The sequence below is a fragment of the Nomascus leucogenys genome, chromosome 7b (genome assembly GCF_006542625.1).
Source record: "Nomascus leucogenys isolate Asia chromosome 7b, Asia_NLE_v1, whole genome shotgun sequence".
Classification (NCBI taxonomy): Eukaryota; Metazoa; Chordata; class Mammalia; order Primates; family Hylobatidae; genus Nomascus; species Nomascus leucogenys.
In genome coordinates, this window is record NC_044387.1 from 61359131 (window position 1) to 61371170 (window position 12040).

Here is a 12040-nt window from a genome sequence, read left to right on the forward strand (position 1 = left end):
GCTGGAAGTGCTCCCAAGAAGCAGAGAAAATTCATGACATTACAAGAAAAAGTTGAATTGCTTGATATGTATTGTAGATTGAAGTCTGCAGCTGTGGTTGCCCATCGTTTCAAGATAAATCAATTCAGCTTAAGAACAATTGTGAAAAAAGAAAAGGAAATTCATGAAGCTATCACTGCAGCTACACCAGCAAGCATGAAAAACTTGTGCTTTTTGCAAAATACCTTTTTATCTAGTATTGAAAATGCAGTTTTTCTGTGGGAATGCAGGATTGCCATAAGAAAAGCATACCTACTGTGATGTGATTTGAGAAAAAGCGAAGTCATTATATGACAACTTGGAGCAAAAGGAAGGCAAAGGATGTAAACCTGAAGAATTTAATGCTGGCAAAGGATGGTCTAATAATTTTAGGAAGAGATTTGGCTTTAAAAATGTCAAGATAATTAAAGAAGAAGCTTCTGCCAACCAAGAGACAGCAGACAAGTTCCCAGATGCCATTAAGAAAATCATTGAGGAGACAGAGTATCTGCCTGAACAGGTTTCTAATGCAGATCAAAGTGCCCTATTCTGGAAAAAAAAAAAAGCCGCAAAGGACATTTATTAATAAGGAAGAGAAGTGAGCACCAGGATTTAAGGCAGGAAGGGATAGGCTACCTATACTGTTTTGTGCAAATGCAGGGGGGGTTATGATCAGGACTGCCCTTATCTATAAAGCTGCTCATCCCTGAGCCTTGAAGGGAAAAGAAAAACATCAGCAGCCAGTCTTTTAGTTGTACAACAAGAAGGCCCAGACAATGAGAACCCTTTTTCTGGACTGTTTCCATCAATGCTTTGTCTCTGAAGTCAGGAATTACCTTGCCCATAGGGACTACCTTTAAATTTTTTCTGATATTGGACAGTGCCTCTGGCCACCCAGAACCCCATGAGTTCAACACTGAAGCTGTCAGTGTGGTCTACTTGCCCCCAAACACAAGGTCTTTAATTCAGCTTCTAGATCCTTGGCTCCTAAGAACCCTTAAGCCTTATTACACAGGGCACTCAATGGAAAGGATTGTCAATGCCATGGAAGAGAACTCTGATAGAGACAGCATCATGACAGTCTGGAAGGATTACACCATTGAAGATGTCATTGTTGTTATAAAAAAAAGTTGTGAAGGTCATCAAGATTGAAATAATAAATTCCTGCTGGAGAAAACTATCCAGATATTGTGCATGACTTCACAGGATTTACCACAGAGCCAATCAAAGAAATCATGCAAAATATTATGGATATGGCCAAAAAAAAAAAAAAGTGAAAAGTGAAGGGTTTCAAGATCTGGATCTTGGAGAAATGTAAGAGCTAATAGATACCACACCAGAGGAATTAACAGAAGAAAACGTGGTGGAGATTGGTGCTTCCAAACCAGTGCCACATGATGAGAAAGAAGACATAGAAGAGGCAGTGCCAGAAAACAAATTGACATTAGACAATCTGGCAGAAGGGTTCCAATTATTCAAGACTGCTTTTGACTTCTTGGACAAAAAGAATGACATGGATCCTTCTATGATACAGGCACTGAAACTTCTTTGATACAGGCACTGAAACCAAAGCAGTGGAAGAAAGGTGTACCATATAGAAACATTGTAAGAGAAATGAAAAGAAGCAAAAAGTCAAACAGAAATTACAATGTATTTTCATAAAGTTTCACTGAGTGTCCTGACTCTCCTTCCTCCCTTTCCCTCCTCTATCTCTTCTGCCTCTGTTGCCCCTGGGACAGGAAGACCAACCCCTTCTCTTCCTCCTTCTTCTCCGCCTGTTCAATGTGAAGATGAAGAAGATGAAGACTTTCATGATGACCCACTTCCATGTAATGAAAAGTAAATAAAAGTAAATATATTTTCTCTTCCTTATTACTTTCTTAATAACATTTTCTTTTCTCTAGCTTACTTTATTGTAAGAATACAACATATATACAAAATATGTGTTAATTGACTGTTTATGTTATTGGTAATGCTTCCAGCCAACGTAGGTTATTAGCAATTATACTTTGGGGGAGTCAAAAGTTATACATAGATTTTCCATTGCACAGGGTATTGGCGCCTCCTAAGCCCCACATTATTCAAGGGTCAACTGTAGGGTAACATCCCAGATCCTGACAAAAGCTGACAGAGGAACTCAAATAAGTTGATTATTTTTATCATAAATGGTTACCAGGGAAACGGAAAACTGTAAAGATCATGTTTGTATAATGCAATTTTAAAAATCCATGAGCAGCCTAGCATTTTAGAGCCTTGCTTTCAACTTGAGTGCCTCCTTTTCTTTCTTTCTTTTTTTTTTTTCCAAATAGAACTTTTATTACTTTTCTAATCGCCTCTTTCTTGCCAAATGCTTTTGGAGCAGGTGCTTTCTGGGCCGGAGCTTTTTGACCCTTCTGAGCTTTTGGAGGAGGAGCTGCCTTCTGGCCTGTGGCTTTCTGGGCAGGAAGCTTCTGAGCTGGAGACTTCTTGCCCACAGCGGTCATTTTTTGCTAGAACCTTAGCAGCAGCTGCAGCAGCAGTAGCACCCTTCGCAGAAGGTGCTTTTTTGGGAGAAGCTTTCGGAGAGCTGCCTTTTGAAGCTTCTTAACTTCATTCTTGATTATTCTGTTCCTCATTGCCTTCATAACTTTAAAATGATCAAAATCTGTCATCTTGGCTTTCCTTTCTCTGGCTTCAATCTTCTTGGCCCATCGTGTGGCTGCCCATTTTGTATTGATGTTTGCCTTCTGCCAGGCTTGTCAGACATACTTCTGGTGGGCACTGTGTGGAAACTTGAGGTTGAAATCAGTGAGCTGCATTCACTTGAAAGGCATGGTCTGTCTCCTCACTTGAGTGCAAGGTCCATTAACCAAAGCCCTGTTTTGATCAATAACATCTACAGTTGCAACCAGTTTTCTGGCACGAGGTCCAGAGGAGATGTAGCCCACACGGGCAACCTCCATGAAGCGCCTGAACACCATGTTGGTGGCGTTTGGCAAGAAGGAAGGTCAGGTGCATTCTTTTATAAAATATTAGTTATCGACCAGGCATGGTGGCTCACACATGTAATCCCAGCACTTTGGGAGGCCCAGGTGGGTGGACTGCTTGAGGTAAGGAGTTTGAGACCAGCCTGACCAACCTAGTGAAACCTCATCTCTACTAAAAATACAAAAATTAGCCAGGTGTCGTGGCAGGCACCTGTAATTCCAGTTGCTCGGGCGGCTGAGGAGGAGAATCACTTGAACCTGGGAGGTGCAGGTTGCAGTGAGCCAAGATCGCACCACTGCACTCCAGCCTGGGCGACAGAGCAAGACCCTGCACACCAGCCTGGGTGACAGAGTAAGACCATTTCTCATAAATAAATAAAAATACTAGTTATCACTGTAACCCTGACTTCTATGCTCTTCAGAGAATTACTTTATGCTTGTTAAAAACAGAATCTCCCTTATGGTCCCAGACACATATGATTAATCTTGATTTTAAAGCCAGATTATTTTTTTTTTGAGACGGACTCTTGCTATGTTGCCCAGGCTGGATGGAGTGCAGTGGCGTGATCTCGGCTAACTGCAGCCTCCACCTCCCAGGTTCAAGCAGTTCTCCTGCCTCAGCCTCCCGAGTAGCTGGGACTACAGGTGTGTGCTGCCATGCCTGGCTAATTTTTGTATTTTTAGTAGAGATGGGGTTTCTCCATGTTGGCCAGAATGGTCTTGGTCTCCTGACCTCGTGATCCACCTGCCTCAGCCTCCCAAAGTGCTGGGATTACAGACGTGAGCCACCGCACCCAGTCTAAAGCCAGATTATTTTTATAAAATTTTAGTGAGCATGTACCCAGCTGACATGATTGAAAATGTAGATTCATGTTTAGAGAATCACAGAATCACAAAATCACAAAAGCTGGAATGAGGTGGCTCAATGACGACTTACTCAGGAAATATGCTTTGAGAACCTGTGGCAGGCAGGGTGCCAAAAGCTGGATGGTCAGACACAATCTTACCAGCAAAGATTGACTTTTAAATATGGGGAACGACTCACTTATCTCACTGGTAGTGTTGTTTGATAAAGTTCTTAATGTTATTTTATACCATGTTAAGAAGCTAAATGAACTCTCTTCCAAGCCCTCACTTGAGGAAACAGGGGTGGACAGGAAAGTGACTAACTCCCTGCAGTCTTATGGTTAATTTCAAATATTTGAATGCTGCACAATATCTAGCTCATGATATAGTCACAAAACTAAACTTTTAAATCAGTAAAGAATGGAATGAATTGAATCTAGGCTGAGCCAGAACAAGAACCCAGGTTTCTTCTTCTTCAAACCAATGCTTGTCACGTTGTTGGTAGATCAGTTTTCTGAACCAGTCATATACTAACATCATAAATTTTGCCACATTAAATTAACCACTTAATTAAAATCAGTTTTGAACCAGCTTTATTCTAAGCAACATGTTAACATCTGTGAATTGAGAATTAGTTGTATCATTCATATTTATTATAATAAAATAAACGTAACTATTTTTAAAAATTCATCTTGTACAACCAGAAGTATAAATACCAATTCTGGGGGAAATGCTAATTTGAAAATATTATCTAGAGAAAAATAAGGACTGTAAACCAAAAAGTATCTGAGACAGGTCTCAATCAATTTAGAAGTTGATTTTGCCAAGGTTAAGGACATACCTGGAAGAAAAGAACACAGAATCACAGAAACAGTCTGTGATCTGTTCCTTTATCCAAGGATGACTTTGAGAGCTTCAGTATTTAAAGGGGAAAAGTGGGCTGGAGAGGGAAGAGCGAGGGTATAGTAATCTACATGTTGCAGGAGAAAAGGTGCAGGTAGGGGAATGGTGAATGATGTATTCATCTTGCGCGCAGCAAATTGGCACTTTACGTGAAATAGGATGAACATAGAGTAGCTACCTATGGAGATATTTAACCTTTTATCTGTAGCTATCTGCTTAGGAACAGAAGGAAAGGCAGCTTCTTGCATGACTCAGCTTTCGGCTTATTTTTTTCCTTCTGGCAGAGTGAATTGGAGTCTCGGGTTTTTATTCTCCTTTCACAGCACCGAAACTGCACAGAATCATTCCTAATTATTTCCATTTTTATGATAAAGTCAAAGCTTGATTCCATAAAGACCTTGAAATACTTTGGAATTCTTGCTTGAGAAACTCTAAAAGTACATTGGTAATTTCTTACATTTCCCCTACCTATTGAACAAATAAATGAAAATGACTGATCAAATTTATTTACTCTTGGTTATTATCAGAAATTAGAATCTTGAGAAAAGTATACATGAACACCTTCATTTACCAAATAGCTATATGGTATACTGTTGAGTATAGTATACTAGTCTGTAGTATACAATTACGTCTAGTTTTGAAATCAAGTTTTAACAAATAGGTTATATTCTTTACTCACCAAATTCAGAACAGCACTCATTCTCCAATGAATTCAATAACCTTTCAAGTGAAAAAAACGAGTAAAAAGGAAAATGTGAGTTCTTATTTAGGAATGAGATGAAACATGTTTTGCAAGTTAATGAGCTTAAAGCATCAGACAACACACCTGGTTATACTTGAAAGTTATCAAAAATGCTTCCATTTAGCATATTTCACCTTAAAATATCCACAGTATGTTTAGAATCCTCTAATTAAGACAAAATAGCAGCTTGTATGTGCACAATGAGAGTGTGCCAGATTGGAACATCAAAAAGATCTTGGAAGTTCTCTATTTCATTATTTATCATTTCTTCCCCCACATAATACATTGCCTTGTACAATTTTCAATTAGGACTTCCCCCATTCTCTATGAAAAAAAATTTAATTTTGTGCCTTTATTTAGATGAACTATATTATCAATATTCACATAGTCCAGGTTGCATGAATGTTCACCTTATAATCAAATATTTCTATGCAATCTCAGTGGTTTCTATTTGTACTTATAGCCATTCCTTATTCAGAAGGGGGATTTTTTTTTTTTTTTTTTTTTTTTTTTTTTTTTGAGACAGAGTTTCGCTCTTGTTGCCCAGGCTGGAGTGCAATGGCACCATCTCGGCTCACTGCAACCTCCACCTCCTGGGTTCAAGCAGTTCTCCTGCTTCAACCTCCCAAGTCTGAAAGCTGAAAATAAGCTGAAAGCTGAGTCTTGCAAGAGCTGCCTTTCTTTCTGTTCCTAGGCAGATAGCTACAGATTAAAGGTTAAATATGTCCATAGGTAACTACTCTATGTTCACCCTATCTTATGTAAAGTGCTGATTTGCTGAGCACAAGATGAATACATAATTCACTGTTCCCCTACCTGCGCCTTTTCTCCTGTGATTCCTCCCAAGGGATTACAGGCATGTGCCACCACACCCAGCTAATTTTGTATTTTTAGTAGAGATGGAGTTTCACCATGTTGGTCAGGCTGGTCTTGAACTCCTGACCTCAGGAGATCCGCCCACCTTGGCCTCCCAAAGTTCTGGGATTAAAGGCGTAAGCCACCACGCCTGGCCCAGAAGAGGGAAATTTTTTATGGCCAAGTAATTTTTAAAACCATGTTTACTGAAAAATATAATACAAATACAGAACCTCTATAAAATAAATATGTAGTTTAATAAAATAAATATGTAGTTTAATGAATGTTTATTTCATGATCAGTTTGTCAAAATTTCAACTCTCCTTTTTATACTCACTTAGATGTACTATTCTTTTAGGCATCTTTTGGTCATTTCAAGGTGGGTTTTTTTCTCCCTAATCATTTAGGGTACATCTTAATGATCAGCAACACTGTTTTATCAAATTTGAACATCTTGTGAAAGATATATTACTCTCTAATCTTATAGTTATCTTTTTGTATGTTATCTTTTTTAGAGTTTCTGAAGACTTATTTTAAAGTTTAAATTATCTAGCAAACATAATTTGGTTCTGGAATTTGAAAAAGGTAAACACTCTAAAATAACTATATCCTATCTTATGGCAATCATTTTCTTGCATTTTAAAAATAATTTTATTATCCAAAGGTGCATCCAAAATAAACCATAGGTTTTTCTGTCTATTTTTAAAACATGTATTTGTGAACCCAAAACTATCTGAGACAGGTCTCAATCAATTTAGAAAGTTTATTTCACCAAGGTTAAGGATGTGCCCATAACACAGCCTTAGGAGGTCCTGACAATATGTTCCCAAGGTGACTGGGATACAGCTTGCTTCTACACTTTTGAAGGAGACATAATATGTCAATCAATGCACGTTAGATGTACATTGGTTCGATCTGGAAAGGAAGGACAACGTGAAATGGGGACTGCCAGCTTTTAAGTAGATTTAAAAATTTTCTGATTGGCTATTGGTTGAAAGAGTTAAGTTAATATCTAAAGACCCGGAATCAATAGAAAGGAATGTATGGGCTAAAATGATAAGGGATTATGAAGACCAAACTTTTTTTTTTTTTTTTTTGGAGAAAGTGTAATACAGATTTTATTTTATTTTATTTTTATTTTTATTATTATATTTTAAGTTCTAGGGTACATGTGCACAACGTGCAGGTTTGTTACATATGTATATATGTGCCATGTTGGTGTGCTGCACCCTTTAACTCGTCATTTAACATTAGTTATATCTCCTAATGCTATCCCTCCCCCATCCCCCGACCCACGACAGGGTCTGGTGTGTGATGTTCCCCATCCTGTGTCCATGTGTTCTCAGTGTTCAATTTCCACCTGTGAGTGAGAACATGTGGTGTTTGGTTTTCTGTCCTTGCGATAGTTTGCTCAGAATGATGGTTTCCAGCTTCATCCATTTCCCTACAAAGGACATGAACTCATCCTTTTTTAGGGCTGCATAGTATCGCATGGTGTATATGTGCCACTTTTTTTTTTTTTTTTTTGAGACGGAGACTCGCTGTCACCCAGTCTGGAGTGCAGTGGCGCGATCTCTGCTCACTGCAGGCTCCACCCCCCAGGTTCACACCATTCTCCTGCCTCAGCCTCCCGAGCAGCTGGGACTACAGGTGCCCGCCACCTCACCTGGCTAATTTTTTGTATTTTTAGTAGAGACGGGGTTTCACCGTGTTAGCTAGGATGGTCTCGATCTCCTGACCTCGTGATCCACCCGCCTTGGCCTCCCAAAGTGCTGGGATTATAGGCGTGAGCCACCGTGCCCGGCCTATGTGCCACATTTTCTTAATCTAGTCTATCATTGATGGGCATTTGGGTTGGTTCCAAGTCTTTTTTTGTGAATAGTGCCACAATAAACATATGTGTGCATGTGTCTTTATAGCAGCATGATTTATAATCCTTTGGGTATATACCCAGTAATGGGATGGCTGGGTCAAATGGTATTTCTAGTTCTGGGTCCTTGAGGAATCGCCACATTGTCTTCCACAATGGTCGAACTAGTTTACAGTCCCACCAATGGTGTAAAAGTGTTCCCATTTCTCCACATCCTCTCCAGCACCTGTTGTTTCCTGACTTTTTAATGATCACCATTCTAACTGGTGTGAGATGGTATCTCATTGTGGTTTTGATTTGCATTTCTCTGACGGCCAGTGATGATGAGCATTTTTTCATGTGTCTTTTGGCTGCATAAATATCTTCTTTTGAGAAGTGTCTGTTCATATCCTTCGCCCACATTTTGATGGGGTTGTTTGATTTTTTTCTTGTAAATTTGTTGAAGTTCTTTGTAGATTCTGGATATTAGCCCTTTGTCAGATGGGTAGATTGTAAAAATTTTCTCCCATTCTGTAGGTTGCCTGTTCACTCTGATGGTAGTTTCTTTTGCTGTGCAGAAGCTCTTTAGTTTAATTAGATCCCATTTGTCAATTTTGGCTTTTGTTGCCATTGCTTTTGGTGTTTTAGTCATGAAGTCCTTGCCCATGCCTATGTCCTGAATGGTAGGTTTTCTTCTAGGGTTTTTATGGTTTTAGGTCTAACATTTAAGTCTTTAATCCATCTTGAATTAATTTTTGTATAAGGTGTAAGGAAGGGATCCAGTTTTGGCTTTCTACATATGGCTAGCCAGTGTTCCCTGCACCATTTATTAAATAGGGAATCCTTTCCCCATTTCTTGTTTTTGTCAGGTTTGTCAAAGATCAGATGGTTGTAGATGTGTGGTATTATTTCCAAGGGCTCTATTGTGTTCCATTGGTCTATATCTCTGTTTTGGTACCAGTACCAAGCTGTTTTGGTTACTGTAGCCTCGTAGTATAGTTTGAAGTCAGGTAGCGTGATGCCTCCAGCTTTGTTCTTTTGGCTTAGGATTGTCTTGGCAATGCGGGCTCTTTTTTGGTTCCATATGAATTTTAAAGTAGTTTTTTCCCAATTCTGTGAAGAATGTCATTGGTAGCTTGATGGGGATGGCATTGAATCTATAAATTACCTTGGGCAGCATTGCCATTTTCACGATATTGATTCTTCCTATCCATGAGCATGGAATGTTCTTGCATTTGTTTGTGTCCTCTTTTATTTCGTTGAGCAGTGGTTTGTAGTTCTCCTTGTAGAGGTCCTTCACATCCCTCATAAGTTGGATTCCTAGGTATTTTATTCTCTTTGAAGCAATTGTGAATGGGAGTTCACTCATGATTTGGCTCTCTGTTTGTCTGTTATTGGTGTATAGGAATGCTTGTGATTTTTGCACATTGATTTTGTATCCTGAGACTTTGCTGAAGTTGCTTATCAGCTTAAGGAGATTTTGGGCTGAGACGATGGGGTTTTCTAAATATACAATCACGTCATCTGCAAACAGGGACAATTTGACTTCCTCTTTTGCTTATTGAATACCCTTTATTTCTTTCTCTTACCTGATTGCCCTGGCCAATACTTCCAACACTATGTTGAATAGGAGTGGTGAGAGAGAGCATCTCTGTCTTCTGCCAGTTTTCAAAGGGAATGCTTTCAGTTTTTGCCCATTCAGTATGATATCAGCTGTGGGTTTGTCATAAATAGCTCTTATTATTTTGAGATACGTCCCATCAATACCTAATTTATTGATAGTTTTTAGCATGAAGGGCTGTTGAATTTTGTCAAAGGCCTTTTCTGCATTTATTGAGATAATCATGTGGTTTTTGTCTTTGGTTCTATTTATATGCTGGATTACGTTTATTGATTTGCGTATGTTGAACCAGCCTTGCATCCCAGGGATGAAGCCCACTTGATCATGGTGGATAAGCTTTTTGATGTGCTGCTGGATTCGGTTTGCCAGTATTTTATTGAGGATTTTCACATCGATGTTCATCAGGGATATTAGTCTAAAATTCTCTTTTTTTGTTGTGTCTCTGCCAGGCTTTCGTATCAGGATGATGTTGTCCTCATAAAATGAATTAGGGAGGATTCCCTCTTTTTCTATTGATTAGAAGAGTTTCAGAAGGAGTGGTACCAGCTCCTCTTTGTACCTCTGTTAGAATTCGGTTGTGAATCCATCTGGTCATGGACTTTTTTTGGTTGGTAGGCTGTTAATTATTGCCTCAATTTCAGAGCCTGTTGTTCTATTCAGGGATTCAACTTCTTCCTGGTTTAGTCTTGGGAGGGTGTATGTGTCCAGGAATTTATCCATTTCTTCTAGATTTTCTAGTTCATTTGTGTAGAGGTGTTTATAGTATTCTCTGATGGTAGTTTGTATTTCTGTGGGATCGGTGGTGATATCCCCTTTATTATTTTTTTATTGTGTCTATTTGATTCTTCTCTGTTTTCTTCTTTATTAGTCTTGCTAGCGGTCTATCAATTTTGTTGATCTTTTCAAAAAACCAGCTCCTGGATTCATTGATTTTTTTGAAGGGTTTTTTGTGTCTCTATCTCCTTCAGTTCTGCTCTGATCTTTGTTATTTTTTGCCTTCTGCTAGCTTTTGAATGTGTTTGCTTCTGCTTCTCTAGTTCTTTTGTGATGTTAGGGTGTCAATTTTAGATCTTTCCCACTTTCTCTTGTGGGCATTTAGTGCTATAAATTTCCCTCTACACACTGCTTTAAATGTGTCCCAAAGATTCTGGTATGTTGTATCTTTGTTCTCGTTGGTTTCAAAGAACATCTTTATTTCTGACTTCATTTCGTTACGTACCCAGTAGTCATTCAGGAGCAGGTTGTTCAGTTCCATGTAGTTGAGCAGTTTTGAGTGAGTTTCTTAATCCTGAGTTCTAGTTTGATTGCACTGTGGTCTGAGAGACAGTTTGCTATAATTTCTGTTCTTTTACATTTGCTGAGGAGTGCTTTACTTCCAATTATGTGGCCAATTTTTTGAATAAGTGTGATGTGGTGCTGAAAAGAATGTATATTCTGTTGATTTGGGGCGGAGAGTTCTGTAGATGTCTGTTAGGTCTGCTTGGTGCAGAGCTGAGTTCAATTCCTGGATATCCTTGTTAGCTTTCTGTCTCCTTGATGTGTCTAATGTTGACAGTGGGGTGTTAAAGTCTCCCATTATTATTGTGTGGGAGTCGAAGTCTCTTTGTAGGTCTCTAAGGACTTGCTTTATGAATCTGGGTGCTCCTGTATTGGGTGCATATATATTTAGGATAGTTAGCTCTTCTTGTTGAATTGATCCTTTTACCGTTATGTAATGGTCTTCTTTGTCTCTTTTGATCTTTGTTGGTTTAAAGTCTGTTTTATCAGAGACTAGGATTGCAACCCCAGCTTTTTGTTTTGTTTTGTTTTCCATTTGCTTGTTAGAGCTTCCTCGATCCCTTTATTTCGAGTGTATGTGTGTCTCTGCACATGAGATGGGTCTCCTGAATACAGCACACTGATGGGTCTAGACTTTTTATCCAGTTTGCCAGTCTATGTCTTTCAATTGGAGCATTTAGCCCATTTACATTTAAAGTTAATATTGTTATGTGTGAATTTGATCCTGTCATTATGATGTTAGCTGGTTATTTTGCTTGTTAGTTGATGCAGTTTCTTCCTAGCATTGATGGTCTTTACAATTTGGCATGTTTTTGCAGTGGCTGGTACCAGTTGTTCCTTTCCATGTTTAGTGCTTCCTTCGGGAGCCCTGTAAGGCAGGCCTGATGGTGACAAAATCTCTGAGCATTTGTTTGTCTGTAAAGGATTTTATTTCTCCTTCACTTGTGAAGCTTAGTTTGGCT

At 38.9% G+C, this 12040-nt stretch overlaps 1 pseudogene; it reads right to left on the minus strand.

The window, feature by feature from the left end:
* Nucleotides 1–2255: 2255 nt before the first annotated feature.
* LOC105740049 lies at nucleotides 2256–2978 on the minus strand (annotated as a pseudogene).
* Between the last annotated feature and the right edge of the window lie 9062 nt (nucleotides 2979–12040).